Source organism: Hemibagrus wyckioides, linkage group LG26 (assembly GCF_019097595.1).
Source record: "Hemibagrus wyckioides isolate EC202008001 linkage group LG26, SWU_Hwy_1.0, whole genome shotgun sequence".
In the NCBI taxonomy this organism is placed as follows: domain Eukaryota; kingdom Metazoa; phylum Chordata; class Actinopteri; order Siluriformes; family Bagridae; genus Hemibagrus; species Hemibagrus wyckioides.
The window spans coordinates 7574466-7599075 of NC_080735.1; the positions used below are offsets into that span (position 1 = coordinate 7574466).

The 24610-nt window shown below is 37.1% G+C and overlaps 1 pseudogene; it reads left to right on the forward strand.

The window, feature by feature from the left end:
- The first annotated feature begins 377 nt into the window (after positions 1–377).
- Positions 378–21346, forward strand: LOC131346411 (nucleolar protein 7-like; annotated as a pseudogene).
- Positions 21347–24610: the final 3264 nt, after the last annotated feature.

Genomic DNA, 24610 nt, shown 5'->3' on the forward strand with positions numbered 1-24610 from the left:
CTCTCTCTCACACACACACACACACACACACATACGCACACACAGGACTGAAATGCACAAAACTCTCTGTCTCTCTCTCACAGACCTGAACATATGGGCATTTGATCTTCATTTTAACAATATTGAAAGATTCAAGTAATATAACTAAACATATAAAACCAAAGAAAAGTCTTTTTATTAATTATTTTAAAAAAATAAAGTAAGAACACTCCCACATTTATTTGTACTTAAAATGGATAAAATGACCTACAGGTGTATAACATCTGGTGCAAATTATTAGACCATTGTTATAGAGCATTTTGAAGGAGGCTTGCCTTATTTAAACCTCAGACATTTAGCTTGGTTTGTTCTTAATTGTTGAAGTGAGAGGTATCACCATGGTGAGATCCAAAGAGCTCTCTGAGGCCTTCAGAAAGAAGATTGTTGATTATTATGAGTCTGGTAAAGGATAAAAAGATCTCAAAGGAATTCAGCCATTCCATGTAATCAGCCATTCCATTGTCCAGAAAATCATTTACAAGTGGAGAACATTTAAAGCAACTGCCAACATGGCCAGGTCAGGCCATCCATGCAAAGACTGCAAGATGCTTAAAGATGTCTCCAAAAATCCTAAAATATCATCACTGGACCTACTGAAAGCTTTTTCTACAGTTTATGCCAAAGTGCATGAATCTACAATCAGAAAGAGACTACACAAGTTTAATGATTATGGGAGGTGTGCAAGAAGGAAACAAACATCACACAGCTGAAAGAAATCTGCATTGAGGAGTAGGGGATACTTTCCTCCAGTCGATGTCAGAAACTGGTAGATGGCTAAAAGAAACGTCTCACTGAGGTTATTTCAGCCAATGGGGGAAACACTAGCTATTAGGGCATAGGGTGTCCTAACTTTTTCCTCAGGTGAAATACTCATTTTTGTTAATTTTTTTTGTTTTTTGTTTTTTGTTTTTTTGTATAAGTGATATATATATATATATATATATATATATATATATATATATATATATATATATATATATATATATTTCCTCTCAGTTCACCTTTTAGACAGCAATATTCTGCCACAGAAGACGGCATCATGTTTTGTGCTGCATCACACACACACACACACACACACACATATATATATATATATATATATATATATATATACATATAAAGATTTTCATTATCGGGTATGGTATTTTGCTAGGCATGATACAGAATTTTGCTGTCTGGAATATTACAATACAGAAAACTGACAAGATGACTTTTGCTTCTCTGATGTGTATCACAATATTTTCATTTAAGGTTTATTAATGCGAGTGGGAACCTAACTGCCTCAAAGCATGCTTAATAAAGCTAATCAGAAGCAAGCATTGTGGCATGTTTGTCCAACACAAGACCTGAAATAATTGTTTGGTCTGAAAACCACACACCTGGCAACACTCACAGACATCATCTGACATTCATTGAATTTAACTAGATGACTGTTCCTGAGAAAATTCAGCTTCCTATTATTTCAATCAATTTGCCCACTAGGATTTCTCACAACAAATCTATCTCACTGTTGGTTATGTAATCCAATAATTGTCAGGTAGTTCTAGGTTTCACCTTGTTTTATATAAACTTTATATAATCCTGCCATCCTGTGGAGAGATAGAGAATTACCTAGCACAGGAGACTGACTAGGAGGTACCACAGAAAAAGAGTTAGGAGAGGAAATGTCTGATCAGAGTGATGATGAAGGACTGGAGGAAGTCACATTTGATGAGTCGAAAGCAGTCGCGTTAAAGAGCGTTAAAGACGCACGGGATTAAGGTACACAGATCTGGGGCTGCTAGCTAGTCTGTCTGAATCATTCCTTACAGCTAGTACAGTGCACTACTCAGCACATGGACAACGATATATTCACTCTCTGTAGTCAAACTATGTATGAAGTAGGGATATATTACTAATAGATCTGCAGTTAATGAAAATCTGCAGTTAATGAAAACATGGTTTGGGAGTCGACTCCGAAGAGTCGACTCATACCAGTCGACTCCGAACCGTATACATCAGAATTTCGGATTTTTAGTGCACTGACTGTAAAGATCTCTTTGAGAGTACATGACCATAGGACCAGTCCAGCTGACAAATACAGCCAGGGTGTTATATATGATCAAAGTTTGGTGAATAAATAGGTTAAATACAAGGGTGTAACTATGGTTTGAGAAGTGGGGGAGGACACAAAATAGGGGAAAATGTTTTTGATTTGAATCCCATTTCCTGCATTTCCATACATTTAGGGACTATGGTGATACAAAATCCAGGAAATAATTAAGTTGATTAGAATGATAAATTCTGCCAAAAAGAATAGTAGGCTACTAAACTATGTATATAAAAAAGATGTCTTCATTTCTTTATTGTTCAATAGCGGTCGATCAGCAAGACTCCAGAGAATCATTTTATAAAGTCAAAAATGTTCACCAGTAATGTTTTGTGTGTGAATAAAATGTAAATAATGTGAGACTCAATTTCCACTGTTCCAACTAACCGCTGAACCTGAAAATGTAAAATAAATCACTTGTTGAACAGGATGTCTGTCAGAGACACATCCACCAAACCACAGGGGTTTAGAATAGAAAAAGCAAAAAGCTTTTATGAACTGGGTGTGTTACATCACTGTTTTGTAATATCAATTGCAGATAGACAGCCGCAACATTAATATGTAATTATATGAAAATGTTGATCATTACTTTAATAATTGTTTCTCATGCATAAACAAGCACCCTTAGTTAATGAACAAATTAAAATATTTACATTCCTGAGTATTTATATTCTGTTCCAGGAAGTATTTATATTTATACATGTTTCAGCTGTGTAGTAATGATACTTTGTTCATCAGGGGAAAGAGTTGTTGAAGGAGAAGAGGCGAAAAAGACAGTTGCTTTTCCAAGAACAAAATGTACAAACCTTTGCATAGTAAACTTTCATATTTAAGCAATGCAAATGTTTTAAAGTCTTTGTAATTGCCTAATGTTTCTAAGCTCTAATTACATGTATTGTTTAATGCTTTGAAGAAAAGCAGGCTTTTACCAGAAGCTCTTTTAATTTGAGACAGTGGTCCATAAGTAGGTGATGTTTTTATGCTAACATACACCAACCAGGCATAACATTATGACCACCTGCCTAATATTGTGTTGGTCCCCCTTTTGGTTCTAAAACAGCCCCGACCCGTCATGCACTGTATATACTGACACCTTTCAGTCAGAACCAGCATTAATTTCTGCAGCAATTTGAGCAACAGTAGCTCGTCTGTTGGATTGGATCACATGGGCCAGCCTTCACTCCCCACTCAGCGTTATTCACTTCACCTGTCAATGCTCATAATGTTATGCGGGATCTGTTTATGTATACACACACACACACACACACACACAAACTTATTCATATTCACTTGTATAATTGTGTATTCCTGTTGTTTCTGTTTAGACCACCATCATTGCCAGATGATCAAGCTAAGATCTAAAATTCTTCTGGTAGGTTCCCAACTCTGATCAGATCAGGCATTATCTCTTTAGTTGGTAGACAGTACTTTCCTTGTAAGTTTCCTTTGATTTATTGGAGGAGAAGAAAATAAAAGTGAAGAAGTCAAAGAAAGTGTCCAAACGGTAGGCTGAAACATTATGAATACAACTCGATGTTCTTGCACATGATTATGAGGAAGTGAACAGAACAAAATGACTGCAGTAAAATTCGATGTGTTCAGTCTAATCCATGTGGCTAGAATACACCTGATGTAGACTGACACAGCAGTGCTTCTGCACAGGAGCACAAATTGTGTTAAACTGCAGCTTGATGCACAACATCTGTGATTTCTGACATAACATAGCTACAGAAGGTAGAGACTGTTGCTGTGAGGATGTCTGTACTGGATCAGTGCTAGTGGCTGATACTCGGAGTTCAGTATCAGTATTGTCAAAAGCATTAAGCAAAAAATGCAATGCAAAGCATTAATAGCATTAATGCAAAAAAAATGGATGATACTTTTTGAGGCAAACACTTCAACTGGTGGTTTAGTGCTAACTCTTAGTATACTAACACTGTATTTACTCTCCAGTAATGCGTATATCTGCTTCAAATGCTTGATAGTGAGCTGTTTGAAGAGGAAATGGTGTCAAACTCAGGCTATATTTTGAGCAGAGATGATGCTTGATGGAACACCGGGTGTTGGCTGCTGATATGAATTGTTTTAACATCTTTTGCTAGTTTTAGGCAATAAGTACAAGTAAAAAAAAAACAAGTAAAGTGGTGAAAGAAGAGTTTCATGTATATTAAACTAATGTGTGATAATTATAATTTATTCTATAATAAATGTGAGGAATTGAATAGAGCAGTCAGATTGTGGCCTCAAAGCATCATCACTTATTTATAGTTTGTAATGTTGCTGTCATGAGAATCCCAGGTCAGAATTTGTAGGAAATGACTGGTCATCTGCTAGTTTATTTGCTTGTGTGAATGGAAGCTCTGGGGTTGTTTTGCAACAGCAAACAAGAGACTTCACCTGAATTTACTGTGTCTTTTTCAAATGCTGAACTTCTCTCTCTGGAAAAGAAGCATGGACTCAATCAAGGAGCAGCAGTGCAATTTACAAATAAGGAGTGGGGTGAGTTTGAGCTCTGAATGTTCATCTCTGGTTATTTAAGATGAAAATTCAGCAAAGGTTTTTATCTTGAACACATGTGGGATCACATACTCAACAACAATAGTTTAAGGCAAGGCAGCATTAGGACTGATTCACTCACTGATCAGTCATGATGCTCTCTGAAAGGTTTTGCAAGCTTTATGACGATGATTGAGTTTAAGTTAATTCGACTAGAAAATATTAGAATAAAATGTTATACTGTACTTTAGAAAGTAGTGAGTTATTTTAGAAAATGTTGGGGAAAAAAGATTACTTGAGATAGTATGGAATGATCCCAATAATATATGTTTATGATGACACGTGTTCCAGATTGTCCTATTAAACAATAAAGATCCTGTTTTAACAGACACATGAGCCATGATTCAAAATTGCAAGCCAGAATGAAAGAAGAGCAAAATTTCTTTCTTGTTGATACAGTGCACTGTACAAAATATCACAATCTCCAATAGTCACAGAGAAGGCCAGAGCATATCATTTACATCATTTTTATACTCATTAAACTACTCAGTGATCCCTCATGCCCTGTAGATATGGATATTGTCATGCTGTAAGATCAGAATAAAATGTTTCATTATAGACATACATATATACACACATTACATACAGTAAATATAATATGTGTTCTTAGGAGAAGCAGTCTCGTCTGGTCAGACGCCTGGTCATTTCCATGGTTGGCCAGAGATTGGAATCTCTTCGGATGGAAAAGGAATGATTATTCTGATTGCTGCAGTGCAGAAACAACAACAGCAATCTGGCAACCCCCCTATAGTGGTGCACTGCAGGTACACATACACACCCACTCACACACTCAAGCTGCAAACTGATGATTAAAGCTCAGAATTGAAGTGAACAAGAATCCTTGCTGGCTTGGCAAAGGACTGATTGAGGAACCAATCCAATTATTTGCAACACTATTATTTTGTGTCAATATATAATCACACTTTCACGGTTTTATATTGCTGTTTTATACACAATAGTTACCACTTGTGTTTTGGTTTTAATCAGTGCTGGTGCAGGCCGGACTGGAACGTTCATTGCTCTCGTTTTGGAGCGGGTTAAAGCCGAGGGCTTACTGGACGTGAAGAGTTTACGCACTCAGAGACCACACATGGTCCAAACTGTGGTAAGAATCTTTTACACACAAGTGCCTGATTTGTGGAAAAATAACTAGGTCCTGTCACTGTTAGTTTAATACTTCTTATCAATATGTGATAGTGTACTAATAGTGTACTAAATTTGAAACATTTGCGATTAGACTGTAGTCTCTTTGTACTTTGTTAAATAATGAAATTGTTTTATTTATATATTTTGGGTACAGGGCTGAATGAGAATATTTTTAGATAATCAACATATATTTTTCATTTGTACATTGCCTGCTACTGTTTAATGTTATTATTATTATTATTTTTTTTTTTTTTTTTTTTTTTTATTATTATTATTATCAGTTTCAACTGAAAGCCTAGAAGACACGTTGCATTCAGGTATGCTTGTTAAATGGCCCATCATCGTTCAGCTGGACTTTCTGCTGCCAAAAGTGGAGGCACTGATACCAAGCAGACCCCATTATATTTAGATTGATTTGGGGATACATTTCCTGTGGCCAAATGCCTTTGTAAAGGCCACGTGACTGTGATTACTGCAGGTAAAGTGTAGTCAATGTGATAGAAAATGTTATTAGACGTTTTATAATTACAGCAGCACTGTGGTACGAGGGTGGGATGACTCCTCAAGGCCTCAGACCTGCTGTAATGGAAATTTACCTGACAGTGTTAATCTGAGAGCCTATGAGTTCTTTTAGTACAAGAAGTATAGAAGGGGAAAGGATGTGATTTTTAAAAAATCTGAACAAATGGGTTGATTATTCCACCCACTCCATATTCTGTTTTAATTTCAATGAGCAGTAATTGCTGGCTGGAGAATATTAACTACATTATACATAGCTAATTATCTAATGACTTTAGCATGTGAAAGAATGGAGAAGAAGGTTGCAGGAAATTTGCATGGATTTGCAGGAAGTAAATGGCAGAAAAAAACAAGCAGCAGCTTTTTATATACAACGTCCTCTGAAGGTATTCTGAATTGTTCATTTCAACATCTCTTTTCTGTTGTTTTATCAAGCAGCTTGGAACTGCAACAACAGTAAATCAAGTATGAAGCAGAAGTAAAGAATGTCACTTTTTATTTCTTTGTGGTTATTGGTCAGATGGATACTGATGAAATGTGTCTAACAGACAGTTATACAGGGATAAATCTGCATTATGCAGTCTGTAGGCCTAAGATAAGATAAAGAGTATATAATTGTCTATGAAAAGAGAACAAGCTATTCAGGTGGTGAAAGAAAATACTGGTTCATTACCCAAAAGAAAATAAGAACATGAATGAATTAAAAAACATGGAATAATGTTTTTTAACACGAATAAAATTTTACAAAATATTACATTTATTTAAAAGGATAGGTTAATAATAATGATATAATATCCATCTCATATAACACTTTTTCCAGGATTACATGTCACAAACATTGCCTCTATGATCTGAGTAAGAGTTTCTCCCACATAATACACAAGTGATTGTTGCCCCCTGCTTTTATTTATTGATGAAGATAGATGAAGACTCCTCCTTAGCATTACATGCCAAGATTACAGAGTATTACACAGATCTTAAATTATTACACAGTAGAGGTGTATCTAAAGGGCAGGCCAGGAAGTTGGGGTGTCCGGCAATGAGGGTGCAGCTCCAGTATCATTAACTTACAGAGCGTTTAACTTACATGGCTGTAGTGAAGACAGGAGAGGATGGGAACAGAAAGAGACTTCCTACGACACTGACTTGTGTTTACCACTGACTCAAAAATTGTTGAAGGCCTTATTCTATTATTTACATTACTATGATTACAAAATAATTACCTCATTTTTTTTATTTATACCACACCCCAGTAACTGTATAGTGAATTGTAAGACCTTCATCTTGTTTTATCACTTCAATGTGGAGCTCCATTCTTTTCTGCCATTGTTATCATGTTTGTGTTTTTAGATTATATATCATATTATACAATTCATAAATACATTACATAATACAAAATGTTATTTTTAAACATTTTGAAAGGTTTAAAGGTTGTGAAATTCTTTAAAAATGATCTGTATATAAGTGAAAAATTCATTTTGTGTTCCTTTTTAATGGGAAATTATACAGACATCCTGATGACTAAAAATAATCAGAATGAGACTGAAATAGGAACAAATATAAATATTTATTAAAATAAAGCATATAAGCACTATACAGATATAAGTTTATTTACAATCAATTCTATTTATCTATATATGAACTATAGGGTATTTATGGGAATGGGGGAGTGGGACAGGAATAGAGGGATAGATTAATTAAGGATAATTGTTAAGGGATAAGTGATCTAATGATTTAGGGTTAAGCCCTTCTTCAGTCCTGGGGTTCACTGTACAACCTGTAGGGAAAAAAAGAGATTTTAAAAATATTACATTAATCAAAAATAGAAATAAAATTAATTCATACTCACATGTGGAGAGCCTGAGCAATGTAGGAAAAAGAAGTGAGAGAAAAGAAGAAATATGAAATGAAAGAGAGGAAGAAAAGATGAAGAGGACAAAGGGAAAGACATTGCTCAGAGCTTCTCCAAAATGTTCATCATCTGCTGGACGTCCTGCATGACGAGAATCTGAACTATGGAGGCTAAGGCTGCTGGGTTGCTGTAGAGCTCCAGAGGCTGAGTGAACAGTACTTCAAATATCTGTGTAAGGTGATCCTATTGACAAATCACACACATATTCAACATAGTGTCACTGAGTTTAAGGTACAATCCTGAGAATTTGTGTATCGTGGCATCAGAAGATATTGGAACACTTACAATAAGCACTTTGAAGTACAGCTCTGCTGCAGGCTCCCACACGTCTATATCCCACATGCTGATGAGCTGAAGCACGCGCTCCAAGAATCCTCCCTTAAACTTTAGGAAAGAAAGACAACAGGCTTCATTAATGCCATGTCTTATCAGGATTAAAAAATAAGGGAAAATGAGATAAAATAGACCATGTTCTGAAACTTAAATCTCCTGATAAGACACTTACTAGCTGAGGTGTTGAGCCATTTTTAAAACAGCCGAAGAGAATCAGCTCATAAAAAACATCCAGGAAGTTGTAGTGGTAGACCTGCACATAGGAGTAAAGGTACAAAAAGAAATTAGCTTGACATATTGAAGCTTCAGTTTTCTATATTATCAAAATCTTTTCTGTTTAAACATCTGTCATTTCACACAGGTGTTTATTAGCTTACATCAGGCCCGGAGAGCTCTGCTTTAATCGAATCCTGATATGAAGGCGTCCTCAGGAATCGAATCAGGGCCTCGTATGCCAACTGCACACCAACTACATCCTGTTCAAACAAACAAGAAAATCTCTGTAACTCACTTTGGCTATGACTGAGTAACTGAAAGTATTTTCATCACAAAAATCAAACAGTCTTTCATCATTCTGAAGTTACCTGGTTGTTAGCTGCTGCCAGTCGCATGACGATCCTTTTTCCCACCATGAACAAGAAGTCCTGGTTGTGGACGCTGGCAAGCAGAGTCTGAATATAAGACAGCACACAATATACGTTAAAGCAGAGAGGACTTTACCTGCGCAATAACAGCAGCTGAAGAAAGGTTTTACTCAACGCCTCACGGACAGCGGGCACCTTCAGGCCGATGTCAGTCACCCCTCTTTCTGAAAGATGGCAGCTAAGAAAGAAGAGATGTAAATGCTTAGTGTATGTTAAACATACAATACACTGTTACATCAATAAACAGTGAATAGGATCGTACCAAATAAAGGGCACCTCCATCTCCACTTCCTCCTCATTCTCCTGCAAGCTGAATCATTAAATCATTAAAACTCACACAGTAAATTTTACACCATCTGAATCAGAGGAATAACAACATATGTAGTTACACATCAGATCTGAAACTCTGAATTACCTCAGAGTCGTCCTGGTCATACTCCCAGGTGGAGGTGCACATCTGCCCATCTCCAGCCACATACACGTAATGGCAGGTTACCGTTTTAACGGTTTTGTGCTGAATAAAAAAATATATTGTCATTGCAGACAAATAAAAGTACATCTGACAAAATTCCAAAAGTTACTAACTACAATATACACTTCATGACAATAAATTTCACTTCAAGTGCAATAAATTTACCGTGTTGTAATGTGGCACGATGAACGATGTCTCCACTCGGTTACAGGAGATGAACTCTGTAACCCTCCCAGATTCAGACTTAAAAGAACAATTTAAAGTGAACACAATTAGTCACTGCAATTAGCAAAAGTTTCCTAATGCCACAACGAATAATCCCTTACCTGTATGCCAGTGAAACAGTCCTCTATGGTGGTATGATAAGGGAATCCCTGCAAATGACAAATAGCTGGAACTCAAGATCTATTTGACAAACGTGAGCATCTAATAATCATCAAGGTCAATTCTCTTCCTCAGAATAATCAAGTCTGTGATTACCATGTGAGTCAAGCAGTGCGTCGTGGTGGTTTTAAACCAGCAAAGCCGACTCTGTGGGCCCCTTATCATCCCCAAGTAGTAGGACTTTACGTCCACTGACTGGAAATAGAGAAACAAAACTAGACATCAGAACTTGTAAAGAAGGGTGTTTATGTGTTTGTATCTCAGTTGCTGCACTGTAGAATACCTTAAACTGGGAGATGGAGGGGTCTGAAGAGAGGAACTGTATGTTTCGGCAGGCACTGATCAGCTCACCAGCATCGAGTGGCTGTGAAAAGTAAAGCAGGAAGATCGTGAGTGCTTCTGATCATAGCAGTTTCATACTAATATTCTTTTCCTTAAAGCTCTGGTTACCAGAAAAACAGGTGAAGGGTCTTGGTCTTCTTCTGTGGGCAGCAGCTGAACAGTTGGCTCAACAACCTTAAAACACACAAACAAAATTAGTCACTGCAATTACCATAATTTTACAATGCCACAATGAATAGTCCCTTACCTGAATGCCAGTGAATCTCCCCTCATAGCTGGTATAATAAGGGAATCCCTGCAAATGACAATTTGATGAAATTCAAGATCCACCTTTCAACAAAGTACTAAAAACCATGTCAATTCAATAATGTCCATTCTCTTCACCAGAGTAATAAAGACTGTGATTACCTCGAGAGTCAAGCAGCATGTCTCTGCGGTGTCAAACCAGTAGAGCCGACTCTCTGGACCCCTTATCATTCCAACTATGTATACTGGCTAGAAATGGAGAAACAAAACTAAACATTAGAACTTGTAAAGAAGGGTGTTTGTGTGTTTGTATCTCAGCTGCAGCACTGTAGAATACCCCAGACTGGGAGAGGGAGGAGTCTGCAAACACGCACTGGACGTCACGGCAGGCGCTGTTCGGCTCATCAGCATCGAGCGGCTGTGAAATGTAGAGCATGAAGATCATAAGTGCTTCTTATCAAATCAGATTCATACTAACATTATTTACAGTAAACACAACCTTGTTAAATCTACTGATTGGTTTTAGTAAATAAATGAATGATTTGTTTACCAGAATGACAGCTGAAGGTTCGTCCTGAGGTTCGGGAGGCAGCAGCTGCAGGATTGGCTCAATGACCTTAACGTGCACACACGCACACACACACACACACTTAGACAAAAGTGGCCTACAGGTTTCAAATGAAGATAAATATTACTATTTAACTGACACATACCTGGAGGACAGAGGGAGTATCTACTGATTCCCCCTGCACATCCACAGGGATGGGTGTGAGTCACACCACTGGGTGTGAGTCTCCCTGGGTGGAACTCAGAAACTACAGTACACTGACCTAATAGTTCCCCATAAGCTCTTGGTTGCTGTTGTAGAAAGGATATTATTTAGTTACATTTACATTATTTACTTTCCAGTGTCACCAAAATGAGGATGGGTTCCCTTCTGAGCCTGGTTCCTTTCAACGTTTCTTCCTCATATCATCACAGGGAGTTTTTCCTTGCCACAGTCACATCAGGCTTGGTCATTAGGAATAAAATAATGATAAAATAGGGATAAAATAGTAAGTTTAAACTTAAATTTAAACTTTTTATATACAGTCTTGTGAAAAAATTAGGACACCCCATGAAAGCCTGTGTTTTTTAACACATGGGATTCACTAAAAAAGACACATAACTTTTTTTTCTTACTGTCTGTCATTAAATCAGACTAAACTTTTCCTGATTTAGGTCAGTTCGGATTACCAAAATTATTTCTATTTACTAAATGACAGAATAATGAGAGAGAGAATTTTTTAGAGAATTTTTTTTAGTACTTTCTTCAGAGTCAGAAGTTTACATACGCAAAGATTACTATGTCTTTAAACAATTTGGGAAAGCCTAGATGATGATGTCATGGTGGTGAAAGCTTCTGATAGGTTAATTGACAACATGTGAGTCAATTGGAGGTACAGCTGTGGATGTATTATAAGGCACACCTCAAACACTCTGCTTCCTTGTGGGACGTCATGGGAAAAACAAAAGAAAATCAGCAAAGTAATCAGGAGGAGAATTGTGGATTCTGCTGTATTTTGTGTTCTTTCCTTCGTAGCTTAGCCAGTGGGTCATAAAAGAGTTAGTTTGGTTATATTTGTTATTTTGGCCTTGCGCCCTTCTGAAGTTGATACCCTTTTATTATTTCTTTGTTTTGAAATTTGTAAATAATTTTTTTTCTGTATTGGCTGTGGTTGCTTGGGTTATTGTAGCCATTGCTGGGCCTGGAGACAGCGTTTTTTTCTGCCGCTGCACAGTCTCTCACCACCAACCATTTAGCTCTGTTGCTGTCTTCCCTAGACTAATTTAAGACCGTACCAATACGCAAGTATAAGTCCTGTACCGACATGGGCTGAAATTCCACTCAGCAAGGAAGAAGCCATTATTCAAAAAACATCATAAAGAAGCCAGACTACAGTTTGCAAATGCACACTGAGGACAAATACCTTAATTTTTGGAGACATGTCCTGTGGCCTGATTGAACTGTTTGGCCATAGTGATCATCGTTACATTTGGAGGAAAAAGGGGGAAGCTTGCAAGCCTGAGAACACCAGCTGTGAAGTGCGAGAGTGGCAGCATCATGTTGTGGGGGTGTTTTGCTGCAGGAGGGACTGGTGCACTTCACAAAATAGATGACATTATGATGGAAGAACATTATGTAGAAATATTGAAGCAACATCTGAAGACATCAGCCAGGAAGTTAAAGCTTGGGAGCAAATGGGTCTTCCAAATCAACAATGACCCTAAGCATACCACCAAATTAGTTACAAAATGTCTAAAGGACAACAAACTCAATGTTTTGGAGTGGCCATCACAAAGCCCTGATATCAATCCTTTAGAAAATTTGTGGGGAGAGCTGAAAAGGCGTGTGACAGCAAGGCGGCCTACAAATCTGATTCAGTTACACCAGTTCTGTCAGGAGGAATGGGCCAAAATTCCAGTAAACTATTGTGAGAAGCTTGTGGAAGGATGCCCAAAATGTTTGACCCAAGTCATACAGTTTAAAGGCAATGCTACCAAATACTAAGGAAATGTATGTAAACCTCTGACTTTGAAGGAAGTAATAAAAAAGTTTCTAAAAAATCTCTCTCTCGTTATTCTGACATTAAGCAAATAGAAATATTTGGTAATGCTAACTGACCTAAAACAGGCAAAGTGTAGTCTGATTTGATGTCAGACAGTAAAAAAAAGGTTATGTGTCTTTTTATACAGTGTATGTAAACTTCTGTTTTCAACTGTAAAGCCACTAAACCATTCCTCACTATGTATGCTAACCCTAGAAAGAAATGGCATGCTTCAAAAAAATCTGAAATCATTTTGTTGTGTTACACTCCACTGTGGTGGTTAATGGATGGTCATATGAAAGGTGACATTCAGGACTAATAATGTGTAGTTTTATTCATTTATATTTTATTTAGTTGATTATTGGGTTTAAATGTTATAATTTTATTGTAGCAGTTGTACATTGTTTGTTAAGTCAAATGGAAGGAACACCAGTATGATGATAAAACAGAGTAAAGGGTTGTTTTGTGACACCAAGTTAGTGTTGTGCGGTTCTACAATTAACACCAGCTTGTAGTGTAAGTGACCTTTCATCTGAGGGTTTCATCAGTTTTCAAGATTATTACACAGAAGTGGTCATCCACATGTTACACAGCATACAGATCAGAAGAGTGAATGTCAGAGTGAATTTACTGAACAGCATGACTTCTGTAGGAAAACTTTAAAAAGGTCTGTTTGAAGGTCAGAAACCGGAGACAGTGGCTGATTTCTGGAGAATGGTTTGGGAGCACAAATCTGCCACCATAGTCATGCTGACTAACATACGGGAGAGAAAAGAGGTAAAATACATAAATATAGCACACAGTTTGTTCTGGAAATGCTTGAAAGGGTTAAATGATTTTGAATCTGCATATGTTTTTAGGAATAATGCTGTCAGTACTGGCCACAGCAGGGCTGCTGGCTGTACAGATGTGTCCTTGGAGGATGTAGCAGTGCTGATCGACTACACTATCCAGTAGTTCTGTGTGCAATATGTATGTCTGAAAGAAACAAATGAACAGAAGAATAAAGAATGCAGAATTGTACATATATTCAATTCAATTCAATTTTATATGGATAGTGCTTTTAACAATGAACAGTGTCTCAAAGCAGCTTTACAGAACATAGGAACAAAAAACATAGATGTTAGACAAAATCATCCCTAGTGAGCAAGCCTATGGTGACTGTGGCAAGGAAAAACTCCCTTAAATGGTTTAAGGATGAAACCTTGAGAGGAATTAGACTCAAAAGGGAACCCATCCTCATTTGGGTGACACCAGAGAGTGTGATTATAAATTATTCTAAACATCGAAGAGTGTGATTATGAACAATGTTATTTCTGCAGTTATGTACAGTCTACAGTGTGATGCAGATACAGCATATGTAGAATGTTAGTGTGTGTATTAATTAGGAGGTTGTTGTCGTCCTCTAAGTCCACATAGGGCTGGCAGCATTGCTTTGATATACACAAATCCTCACGAAGCAGAACCCGGCTGAAGCTGGTCCATCTCTGGATGCCTCAGGATCCTTGCAGGATTGGCCTCTGATTACTGAAGCTGGCACAATCTCCAGATGCCTCAGGATGGGTAGGAAAAAAGGAACATGTGGAAAGGAATTAGCGTAGCTGCCGTTTATGATATTAGCAGCACTAGATGATAATGTACTGGAGCACAAGGTTATGGGATGTATTATGTGTATGCCAGGCTAAAGGAAGGCTATTCCAAAGTTTAAAAACCCTCTACCCCCTTTTGTAGACTTTGATATTCTGGGAACTACCAGAAGTCCAGAGTTTTGTTCTACACTCTCACACACACACACACACACACACACTCACTCAGGACTGAACTGTATACAACTCTCTGTCTCTCTCACACACATATACACACACACTCTCTCTCTCAACTGTGTGGACGCACACACATAATTTATATTCTTCATTACTTAGTGCACTACCTCAACCTGTCAACTGCTGCTATAGTTGTATTTATGTTTATTTCTATTTGCACTACCTCAACCGCTGCTGTTGTATTTTTGCACAATATTTTTTTTTACATCATTTCATTTTATCTTATTTTATTTCACTTACATTCCATTACAAATATTCTTTTCTTTCTTTTTCGGCGCTAATTGTCCTGTGTTTTTTGTGTTGTCTTTCTTGTATTTATTGTCTATGCTCTGTTTGCACCTAGCTGCACACTGTGCACTTTACGTGGCTAAGACAAACTTCTGTCCTAGCTCTGTGGTGTTGTTTTTTTTGTGTTGAACTCTTTGTTGTTGTATGTTTATGTAGCACCAGGTCCTGGAGAAACTTTGTTTCATTTCACTATGTACTGCGTCAGCTATATGTGGTTGAAATGACAATAAATCTTGAATCTTGAATCTTGTGATCTTAAAGAGCACGGTGGATTGTAGCGAGTCAGAAGACTGGCTAGATACGTGGGAGCTAAACCATTTACAGCCTTGTATGTAAGTAGTGCTAGTTTGTAATCAATTCTAAGTTTAACAGGTAGCCAGTGCAGGGATGGTAATATTGGGGTTATATGATCATATTTTCTTGATCTGGTAAGAACTCTGGCAGCTGCTTTCTGGACTAACTGTAGCTTGTTTATTGAAGATGCAGGACAACCACCTAGTAATGCATTACAATAGTCCAGTCTGGAGTTCAGGAATGCATGAACTAGCTTTTACATATAAAATGTTCCTAAGCTTGGCTATATATATATATATATATATACAGTATATATATATATATATATATATATATATATATATATATATATATATATATATATATATATATATATACACAGTACATTGGCTCATGGTGGTTTGTGAGGAGTTTCATGTATGTAGTTTTTACATAGATGCAACCCAATGATTTTACACACAGCTCCATTTCACCAGCTGGCCTGATTTTGGTGTTCCACTCTCGCCTATCGGTATGCTCAAGTTTCTTAAGGAAGCCAAGAGTGTTAACCCAGCACACACCGGACCCATCATAGTTCACTGCAGGTGACAGTGACCATCAATCTGAACATTCTTCATCTGAATGTAAACATAAATTTACTATTTCAGGCTAATTACAGCAACAAATAATGGCATTTCACACTGACACTGTGGACCAGATGTGCACATGTGATGCAGCACAAAACATGATGCTTTCTTCTGTGGCAGAATATTGCAGTCTAAAAGGTGAATTGGAGGAAATGATCAGGGATGAAAGAAGTACTGAGGATTTGAAAGTATAGATTTTTCAGGAGTGAAAATTGAAATAAAATTTGTTGCTCAAATTGCTGAAGAAGTTAATGCTGGTTCTGATAGAAAGGTGTCAGGATACACAGTGCATCACAGTTTGTGCACCGCCAAGAGTGCCAACAATGGGCATGTGAGAATCAGAACTGAACCACAGAGCAATGGAAGAAGGTGGTCTGGTCTGATGAATCACGTTTTCTTTTACATCACATGGATGCCCGGATGCGTGTGAGTCGCTTACCTGGGGAACACATGGCACCAGGATGCACTATGGGAAGAAGGCAAGCCGGCGGAGGCAGTGTCATGCTTCAGGCAATGTTCTGCTGGGAAACCTTGACACCTGCCATCCATGTGGATGTTACTTTGACACATACCACCTACCTAAGCATTGTTACAGACCATGTACACCCTTTCATGGAAACTGTATTCTCTGATGGCTGTGGCCTGTTTGTTTGTTTTTGTGTAATTGTTCTTTGTGTATTTGCTATTTATTGATGCCTCCTTTGTATATGTTTTATCATTTCGTAGCCCACTTGTGTTTAGGACAATCTTGAAAAGGAGATGCTACACCTACAGAGGCTACTGTTTCAAGAAATTCAAATTAACTTAAAGAGAAAGTGCTTTCTAAAAAGAGAAGTCAAGAAAAGACTAAAGTTTAGCAGTAAAAGTTGCTCTTTTATGTGGCACAGCCTGGATGTAGCAATGCTACTATTTTACATTACAACTGCAAACAAAGAAAAAAACAAACAAAGGTCACACCTTGTACTGTTACATGTTACACCATGATCCTAAAGAAACCACATTTCACTCCAACATACACGAGCTATATACATATTGTTGCTGCCCCTTGAAATTTTTCTTCCATTTTCAGTTCAGTTGAAAGTCTGTGAATGGTCTTCGGTGGTAAAAACCCTGTCGAGCTTCTTCAGGACTGGAAGAGTAGTGCAGTGTTTTTTTCCCATGGTTATTAGTGACCGTTCCAGGGAGAGGTCGCCCTGAACACGCCGTTTGGTCCAGCTGCCTTAAAAAGGTTAAAACTGACCACCTTTCTGTCTCTCTTATTGTCCACTGACTAGAAATAGAAAAACAATTCTAAACATTAGAACTTGTAAACACGTGTGTGTGTGTGTGTGTGTGTGTGTGTGTGTGTGTGTGTGTGTTGTTTCACGGAATTCAACACAAACCATCGTACTTAGACAGTAAAGTCTGATCCTGAGGTTGATGAGATGAATGTGTGGGACACTCGGATGGATTACCATAAAGGAGATTCACTGTGAATACCACAATTTTCACAGTTTTTGTTAAGCTGTTCTTATTAAAATGATGTTTTTATTTATTAATCTTTTGGAATTCACTGCTTCAGAAGTGATCTATGAGCAGTAGATATGGAGAGCTGTGCATTAACTCCAGAGGAAATGAAAGCCATTATTGAGCCAAGTGAAATTTAACAGTTTTTTATTTTTTATTTTGTTAGCAGTAACAACAAAAAAAAGTCTATTTTTAACAATTTCTATAATATATTAAAAAAGTTTAATATAAAACCTGTTTCCCTATTTACAGGTAATTTCTTTATTTTCTGCTCTCTGGTTGAGCATCGTCTGGCTTGCTTTCTACAGCTTCATCCTCAGCTTCAGCCTGAACCATGTTTTCAGCCTCATCTACTGACACAGATAAAATCTTACACTTTCAATTCCTCATTAATTTAATATCAGCAGATCTCCAGGTACATTACTGACATCATGACATGATATTAATATTCATACCTGATTTGTTGACTTGGACTTTCTTCTTTCTTCTGCCTCGTGTCCCTTTTTGGTCCGTTTCTTCTTCTCCTTTTTAACTGCTGGTGTGCTGTTCTCTGCTTCAGTATCTCCTGGTTTGCTTTCTAAAGCATCAACCTCAGCTTCAGTATCAAAATCAACTTGAGCTTCAGCTTCAGCCTCAGCTACAGCCTCAACCTTCACTTCAGCCTCAGCTACAGCCTCAACTTTCACTTCAGCCTCAGCTACAGCCTCAACCTTCACTTCAGCCTCAGCTACAGCCTCAACCTTCACTTCAGCCTCATCACCAGCTTCAGCCTCATCTTCCTTCTTGACCTCAGCCTCAGCATCGACTGCTTCAGTCTCGGCTTCCACTTCAGCCTCAGTCTTAAACACTATCACTATTGACATTTTTGATTATTAATAATATTTTTTTATAAATAAAGGATGAATTTGTATTTTTTATGCTCGTTTGTTTAGTTACTTATTTCTTTGAGTAGTTGATGTTCAGAGGGATCATGTGCAGTTTAGTTTACAGTTAAAGAGTTATCGGTGTGAGTGATTGCTTTTACAAACTGCTTCTGGAAATTTACATGATAAACAATTCATTTATTTTGTTTTATTTTTCAGTACCTTTAAGCATTTATCTTATTAACATTGTCCATGTCGGTTTTGTGGTATCCTGAACTAAATATTATCGCCATGGAAAATGCTTCCTGGATTGACCACTAGGTGTCACTGTGTGATTACTGCTGTTAATATGCTCTCACTAGTTACTGAGAGAGTTGAGTTTTTGGGCTGAAAATGAAGAAAATCTAATCGGTTGTATGTCAGGTTCATTTTTGTTCATTTACTTACTCATTTTCTGGCTGCTCGTCATTTCAGTGGTTTTTATAAAGACATTAATATAATTAACATTAAACTAGCATCCAGAGTCTGCTTGTCATACATTGCTGAGAGAAACATGGGGATCATGAGTGTCTGAGAAATTACAAGCTTCTTACAGATTTCTTTTTTTAATGCTAAAGTCAGTCCTGTTCTGTTGTTTATGTCCATAATAGGTAAACATTTCTGTGTCAGAGTTTCATACAGTTAGAGGATGAACTGATTTACATGAGAGCATTGTGTATAACATGCCCCATACAGGAAGTATTTATATTTATACATGTTTTATACTGTGTAGTAATTATACTTTGTTTATCAGGGGAAAGAGTTGCTGAAGGAGAAGAGGCGAAAAGACAGTTGCTTTTCCAAGAACAAAAGGTATAAACCTTTGCATAGTAAACTTTCATATTTAAGCAATGCAAATGTTTTAAAGTCTTTGTAATTGCCTAATGTTTCTAAAGTTTAATTATTACTCATGTATTGTTTAAAGCTTTGAAGAAAAGCAGACTTTTACCAGATGCTCTTTTAGAAGAATTTGAGACAGCGGTCCAGAAGTACGTGATGTTTTTATGCTAACATACACTGACCAGGCATAACATTATATCCACATTATGACCATTATGACCACTAATATTGTGTTGTGTTGTTGTGTTGTGTTGACACCTTTCTATCAGAACCAGCATTAACTTCTTCAGCAATTTGAGCAACAGTAGCGATCTGTTGGATCGGATCACACGGGCCAGCCTTCAATCCCCGTGTGCATCAGTGAGCCTTGACCGCCCATGACCCTGTTTCCGGTTCACCACTGTTCCTTCCTTGGACCACTTTTGATAGATACTGACACTGCAGACCGGCAACACCCCACAAGAGATGCTCTGATCCAGTCGTCTAGCCACCACAATTTAGCCTTTGTCAAACTCGCTCAAATCCTTACGCTTGGCCATTTTTCCTGCATTTAACACATCAACTTTGAAGACAAAATGTTCACTTGCTGCCTAAAACATCCCACCCACTAACAGGTGATAATGAGGAGATAATCAGTGTTATTCACTTCACTTGTCAGTGGTTATAATGTTATGCCAGATCTATTTATGTATATATACACACACACACACACACACACACACACAAACTTCTTCATATTCACTTGTATAATTGTGTATTCCTGTTGTTTCTGTTTAGACCACCATCACTGCCAGATGATCAAGGTAAGATCTAAAATTCTTCTGGTAGTTTCCCAACTCTGATCAGATCAGGCATTATCTCTTTAGTTGGTAGACAGTAATTTGCTTATAAGTTTCCTTTGACTCATTGGAGGCTATTTTGTCCTGCAGCTGAGCAGCAGAAAGAGAAGAAAATAAAAGTGAAGAAGTTGAAGAAAGTGTCCAAACGGTAGGCTGAAACATTTATGAATACAACTAGATGTTCTTACACATGATTATGAGGAAGTGAACAGAACAAAATGACTGCAGTAAAATTCGATGTCTTCAGTCTAATCCATGTGGCTAGAATACACCTGATGTAGACTGACACAGCAGTGCTTCTGCACAGGAGCACAAATTGTGTTAAACTGCAGCTTGATGCACAACATCTGTGATTTCTGACATAACATAGCTACAGAAGGTAGAGACTGTTGCTGTGAGGATGTCTGTACTGGATCAGTGCTAGTTCAGTATCAGTATTGTCAAAAATGGGATTGGTAGCATTAATGCAAAAAAATGGATGATATTTTTGGAGGCAAACACTTCAACATGTGGTTTAGTGCTAACTCTTAGTATACTAACACTTAGGCTCAGGAAAATGAACCATTTTACCACATACCCTGACTACAGTGCCATGTTGTATAAACAAAAACAGCAATCCAACATGTGGCACTGGTTTAATAAGTTGTGTTACAATACAGATTCACAGACACAAACACATCTGTGGTAGAAAACTGACTTTTTTGCTCATCACTATAAAATTTGTCACTTGTTTATGAAATGATATGAACGCCACAATTTCCCTTGCTTTAGTTTGCAGGGAAACTGCAGGGCGATGCAGGTGAAGGATGGGTCTGGAAATACCTCCATGCAGAAATCAGCCATGGATTTCATCCAAGCAGGTCTGTATGGCTCAGGAACCCAGAGAACAACCATTAAGGAAACAAAACAAGCCAGTGTATATGTGTTTAACAGAAAAGTCCACACTGAAACACATTAAGTTTACACTGAAATATTTATGATGTGCATAGAGATTATTTTTGGATAACGCTGCATGATTATTATAAGTTCACAGTTGTCAGTTACTGTTACCAGCCGGACAGTACCAGCTCAGTTACTATGACATTTTATAGGACAGAAAAAAACACTAAGGGATAATAACGTGTAAGCCTTGCTGTAATGTTCAGTATTTACTCTCCAGTAATGCGTATATCTGCTTCAAATGCTTGATAGTGAGCTGTTTGAAGGGGAAATGGTTTCAAACTCAGGCTATATTCTGAGCAGAGATGATGCTTGATGGAACACCGGGTGTTGGCTGCTGATATGAATTGTTTTAACATCTTTTGCTAGTTTTAGGCAATAAGTACAAGTAAAAAAAAAACAAGTTAAGTGGTGAAAAGTTATTTAAGATGAAAATTCAGCAAAGGTTTTTATCTTGAACACATGTGGGATCACATACTCAACAACAATAGTTTAAGGCAAGGCAGCATTAGGACTGATTCACTCACTGATCAGTCATGATGCTCTCTGAAAGGTTTTGCAAGCTTTATGACGATGATTGAGTTTAAGTTAATTCGACTAGAAAATATTAGAATAAAATATTATACTGTACTTTAGAAAGTAGTGAGTTATTTTAGAAAATGTAGAGAAAAAAGATTACTTGAGATAGTATGGAATGATCCCAATAAAATCTGTTTAGATGACACGTGTTCCAGATTGTCCTATTAAACAATAAAGATCCTGTTTTAACAGACCCATGAGCCATGATTCAAAAATAAAAATGAAAGCCAAAATGAAAGGAGAGCAAAATTTCTTAATTTCTTTTTCAAAATAGTGCCACTGGCCTGCGATTAGGCAACTTTCCAGTGTGTGTGTGTGTGTGTGTGTGTGTGTGTTTAATGATTACCTTCATTACTGATAATAATCCCACATTGAATGTTGGATCTCTACAATGTATGGATCTGTATTCAATGTAATAGAAAATGTTATTAGACTTTTTATAATTACAGCAGCACTGTGGTACGAGGGTGGGATGACTCCTCAAGACCTCATTCCTGCTGTAATGGAAATTTACCTGACAGTGTTAATCTGAGAGCCTTTGAGTTCTTTTAGTGCAAGAAGTATAGAAGGGGAAAGGATGTGATTTAAAAAATTCTGACCAAATGGGTCGATTATTCCACCCACTCCATATTCTGTTTTAATTTCAATGAGCAGTAATTGCTGGCTGGAGAATATTAACTACATTATACATAGCTAATTATCTAATGACTTTAGCATGTGAAAGAATGGAGAAGAAGGTTGCAGGAAATTTGCATGGATTTGCAGGAAGTAAATGGCAGAAGAAACAAGCAGCAGCTTTTTATATACAACTCCTCTGAAGGTATTCTGAATTGTTCATTTCAACATCTCTTTTCTGTTGTTTTATCAAGCAGCTTGGAACTGCAACAACAGTAAATCAAGTATGAAGCAGAATTAAAGAATGTCACTTTTTATTTCTTTGTGGTTATTGGTCAGATGGATACTGATGAAATGTGTCTAACAGACAGTTATACAGGGATAAATCTGCATTATGCAGTCTGTAGGCCTAAGATAAGATAAAGAGGATATAATTGTCTATGAAAAGAGAACAAGCTATTCAGGTGGTGAAATAAAATACTGGTTCATTACCCAAAAGAAAATAAGAACATGAATGAATTAAATAACATGCAATAATGTTTTTTAACATGAATAAACGTTTTACAAAATATTACATTTATTAAAAAAGGATAGGTTAATACACAAGTGATTGTTGCCCCCTGCTTTTATTTATTGATGAAGATAGATGAAGACTCCTCCTTAGCATTACATGCCAAGATTACAGACTATTACACAGATCTTAAATTATTACACAGTAGAGGTGTATCTAAAGGGCAGGCCAGGAAGTTGGGGTGTCCGGCAATGAGGGTGCAGCTCCAGTATCATTAACTTACAGAGCGTTTAACTTACATGGCTGTAGTGAAGACAGGAGAGGATGGGAACAGAAAGAGACTTCCTACGACACTGACTTGTGTTTACCACTGACTCAAAAATCATGAGCAGTAGACTGACCCTTTCTCTGGTCAGCATGATATCTCATGTAGAAAAGGTGGGGAACAGCTTGGCACTAAGCAGAGGGAGGGTTGAAGGCCTTATCCTCTTATTTACATTACTATGATTACCAATTAATGATAATTACCTCGTTTTTTTTATTTATACCACACCCCAGTAACTGTATAGTGTATTGTAAGACCTTCATCTTGTTTTATCACTTCAATGTGGAGCTCCATTCTTTTCTGCCATTGTGATCATGCTTGTGTTTTTAGATTATATATCATATTATACAATTCATAAATACATTACATAATACAAAATGTTATTTTTAAACATTTTAGTGAACCATTTAAAGGTTGTGAAATTCTTTAAAAAGGATCTGTATATAAGTGAAAAATTCATTTTGTGTTGATTTTTAAAGGGAAATTATTCAGACATACTGATGACTAAAAATAATCAGAATGAGACTGAAATAGGAACAAATATAAATATTTATTAAAATAAAGCATATAAGCACTATACAGATATAAGTTTATTTACAATCAATTCTATTTATCTATTTATGAACTATAGGGTATTTATGGGAATGGGGGAGTGGGACAGGAATAGAGGGATAGATTAATAAGGGATGATTTTTAAGGGAAAGGGGATCTGAAGATTTAGGGTTAAGCCCTTCTTCAGTCCTGGGGTTCACTGTACAACCTGTAAGAAAGAAAAAAAGATTTTTAAAATATTACATTAATCTAAAATAGAAATAAAATTAATTCATACTCACGTGTGGAGAGCCTGAGCAATGTAGGAAAAAGAAGTGAGAGAAAAGAAGAAATATGAAATGAAAGAGAGAAAGAAAAGATGAAGAGGGCAAAGGGAAAGACATTGCTCAGAGCTTCTCCAAAATGTTCATCATCTGCTGGACGTCCTGCATGACGACAATCTGAACTATGGAGGCTAAGGCTGCTGGGTTGCTGTAGAGCTCCAGAGGCTGAGTGAACAGTACTTCAAATATCTGTGTAAGGTGATCCTATTGACAAATCACACACATATTCAACATAGTGTCACTGAGTTTAAGGTACAATCCTGAGAATTTGTGTATCGTGGCATCAGAAGATATTGGAACACTTACAATAAGCACTTTGAAGTACAGCTCTGCTGCAGGCTCCCACACGTCTATATCCCACATGCTGATGAGCTGAAG